The following is a 4061-nucleotide window of genomic DNA, read 5'->3' on the forward strand; positions in this document are numbered from 1 at the left end:
GGTAATACAGAGGAATGGATTACAGGAAAGCTGAAATTAGATCCTACAATCACAAAAGTTTCCTAGACTGTTGTTTAAACTGTAGACTGCAAATGTGTCTCCTTGTGTTAAATATCTGATTAAAAAAAATGAAATATGTGTGGACTTGGCATCTCTGGAGCTGTGTCTGGGTTTGTTAAACGAAAAATGAGGAGATGTGAGTCAATTACATAATATTATCGGGAGACAAATCCCTCTTAGTAAAGGAAACCGTGGGTCCTGTTGGCCCAATGGTCTTCCCTGGCAGGATGAAGTCTGCTGGAACATTGCTCAACTCGTTTGTTTTCATAAACATCACTATCCTATCCATCATGGTACCAGAAATAGCTGCCTTGCACATTCTTCTTGTAATTATAATTCCAGTCCTGAAAATGTGTCCCTTAGATTCTTAAAGGTCATTTTAAGAATACACTGCTGGGACCTTAGAGAACAAAGTTCTGTTTGCCTCTGGCTATGAGCATTGGCTTTAGAAACTTTATTCTAAAGTGAATGAGCTGGTGGGATCAGTATGTATTCACATGCAGAAGGTGGTAGGGATCTTCCATACCCTTGTATCAGATGGTGCAGTCCCAGAGGTTCCCAATAAGATTGGCCTCTCACTTCAATGGGGCTCTTGCCAGGCTCTCAGTTGATGTAGGGCCCTCAATTTTTCCTCTCTATGGGGAACAAGCCCCCATGTGTCCAGCCTCATGAAATTCATTTTGTTCTTCTGACCACCAGAACTGTAAGATAATGATATCAAGTTTGTCCTAATTTATTACAACAGCAGCAGGAAACTAATACAAGCAATTTTGCCTTCATGAACTGTTCCTCCCTTAAAAGAAATGTTAAAAATTATTTTATGATTTTGTTAATACAAAGATGATATGTATTAATATTATAAATTGAAACATTCTTTGGCTTAACAGTTTCCTTTGTCTCCTGATTTTAAAAGAAATTGGAACATTTTCATAGGTACTTAAAAGTATCCTGGGCTCTGGGCATAGGGCCAAGCGTGCCTATTGGACAGGTGGGCTCTCCCTATAGGTGTGTGTGCGTGCTCAGTCATGTCTGACTTTGTGACCTCATGGACTGTAGCCCGCCAGCCTCCTCTGTTATAGAATTCTCCAGGCAAGAATACTGGAGTGGGTAGTCATTCCCTCCTCCAGGGAATCTTCCTGATCCAGGGACCGAACCCAGGTCTCCTGCACTGCAGGCCGATTCTTTACAGTCTGAGCCATCAGGCATCTCTATCCAAATCTTTCCCATCGTTTACCATTCAGTACAGTCAAGTACATGCCAACTGAGGGATTTCAGAGATACTGGCTTCTTGCTCTGTTGTCTCACCTCTTTGCGTTTGAATGGGGGGATGTTTTCCACTAGTGAGGATACGTATTTCAAGCAGGAAAAGTGAAGTGAAGTGAAGTTGCTCAGTCGTGTCCGAGTCTTTGTGACCCCATGGGCTGTAGACTACCGGGCTCCTCTGTCCATGGGATTTTCCAGGCAATAGTCCTAGAGTGGATTGCCATTTCCTTCTCCAGGGGATCTTCCCAACCCAGGGATCGAACCCGGGTCTCCAGCATTATAGACAGACGCTTTACAGTCTGAACCACCAGGAAGCAGGAGAATGTTATTCAAAGTGCCTCTCAAGTCCCATGACATCAGTATACACAATAAACACACAATACCCTCACTGTATACACCGTAAACACACAGTAAATACTGGTTGAGTGAAGAACTGTGGCAAGACTTGTCTTTGAGTCCTGTTTCCTGGAATATTTTACCTGATCAATTTACCTTTCTTTACTTTTGTTGCAAATAAAAGAAGAGATTATGGTTAAAATTTGAAAACAGATGTGGATATCCTTTATGTTTAAATAGCATCCACTGTTTGCAAGACATTTTCACGTACATCATCTCTTTTGATGACCTGTAAAGAAATTTATGATTTTAGAACAAAAATATTTTATTATGAACTTATATAAAAATGTTGGACTTCCCTAGTGGTCCACTGGTTAAGAATCTGTCTTGCAATGCAAGGGACACCAGTTCGATCCCTGGTCCAGGAAGATCCCACATGCGATGGGGCAACCGAGCCTGTACACCAGCAGTCTGGAGCCCGCGAGCCACAGCTACTGAGCCTAAGTGCTGACATTACTGAGTCCAAGTGCCTGGGGACCATGCTGAGCAACAAAAGAAGTCACTGCAACAAGAAGCTCGTGCACACAACTAGAGAGTAGTGCCCACTTGCCACAACTTGAGAAAGCCTATGCATAGCAATGAAGACCCAGTGCAGGCAAAAAGAAATATTTAAAAAAGTTTTAATAGTGACAGCAGTTTTAATTTTAGAGATAAGTCACTTATAATCCTAAGAACGAATACTTAGATATCTGACTTTTGTCACTTTATAATTTGGCCTATGTGCTCACAGTTCAGTTCAGCTCAGTTCAGTCGCTCAACAGGAAAGCAAAAATGCAGAACAGCACTTATACTCCTTAGTCATGTACATTGCTTTCCACACTTTGTGAAAAATGATACATCACAAGCTGATGATGATAAACATTAATGCTGTGAATTGGAAATGACAACCTACCTCATTAACTGTTTTCACTTCTCTGACAATTAGAAGCCAGAAAGGCATAATTTCTAGCTTAAAAGCAAAGTTAGATTGAGGGAAGTTCAGAGACAACTGAGGGAATCTGCAGCTATAAGGCCTCAATGCTTATGGAGCTCACAGGGGTAAATGTAGCCACATTCCTGAGTTATGATCCTAATTCAGGATCTGCAGAGTCTATGCTAATTTGTCACTGTTCTGGAAAAGGCTACATGGAAAAAGATTTGTTTCTAGAGATTTTCAGGAAAGTAGCCAATTCAAACTGCTCAATGCTGAGACATCATTTCTGGCTGGTAGCAAGTTCTTTCTGTCATCGTGGGGCTGGCTTGAGAATGAAGAAGAATGTCTTCATACCGACTGTTTCCTTTTTTTTTTTTTTCAAGTTTCAGACTATTTATTAATCAGTGTATACCCCAACAGAAAACACCAACATGATTTCATGCATTTAGAGGGGAGATATTTCCTGATTAAGTGGAAAATTGTGTGGACAGCTTCTGGGAGACCTTCATTCTAAGCAGCTTTATAGTGAAATGCTTCATTTAGAAGTCTGGACCTTCTTTATTCAGTTTTCTGTACTCTACCTTCACTGAATAGAACTTGTATTGATCATTAGGACCCAGCTGGTTCCAGGGTTCTGGGTTATTCTTTTTGGCCCACCTGACATCGCGATTGAATAAGGCCAGGTGCAAGACGTGCAATGTTGCTCCAGTACCTCCTGCTCCAGTAAATAAGAAGGGAGATCAAGCTATGATGCTTCTTGGCCTGACTGATGATCTGCTGGGGCATGGTTGTGACAGAGGCCTCAAGTCCAAACAGAGAGAAAAACTAACCTGCAAGGTCCAGGATTAAACAGCCTCAGATACCGACTGTTTCTGAATTCATATGTGCTTCCCACACATACGTGTGTGTACACATTCACACATACACACCAGCACCCACATCTTTAGCTCTGTCTTCCACACCAAATGTATGAACTCATTCACTAGCCTTCAAGTGTCCTCGTCAGACCAGTTCAGGCCAGCTCTGGAGAAATAGGTGAGATAGATGGATACATTCCATCAAATTAATTCCTCATTTCACACTTGAAGTTTTGACAGGATGTCCATCTCGAGAATCCCTTGGACAGCAAGGGAACCAAACCGTTCAATCCTACAGGAAATCAACCCTGAACATTCACTGGAAGCTGCAATACTTTGGCCACCTGATGTGAAGAGCTGACTCACTGGAAAAGACCCTGATGCTGGGAAAGATTGAGGGCAGGAAGAGAAGGGGATGACAGAGGATGAGATGGTTGGATGGCATCATCGACTCAATGGACATGAGTTTGAGCAAATTCTGGAACATAGTGAAGAACAAGGAAACCTGGTGTCTGCAGTCCATGGGGTCACGAAGAGTCAGACATGACTTAGCAACTGAACAATAACTGGCC

At 42.1% G+C, this 4061-nt stretch overlaps 1 pseudogene; it reads right to left on the reverse strand.

The window, feature by feature from the left end:
* LOC102185275 lies at positions 3154–3418 on the reverse strand (annotated as a pseudogene).

Source organism: Capra hircus, chromosome 9 (assembly GCF_001704415.2).
Source record: "Capra hircus breed San Clemente chromosome 9, ASM170441v1, whole genome shotgun sequence".
Classification (NCBI taxonomy): Eukaryota; Metazoa; Chordata; class Mammalia; order Artiodactyla; family Bovidae; genus Capra; species Capra hircus.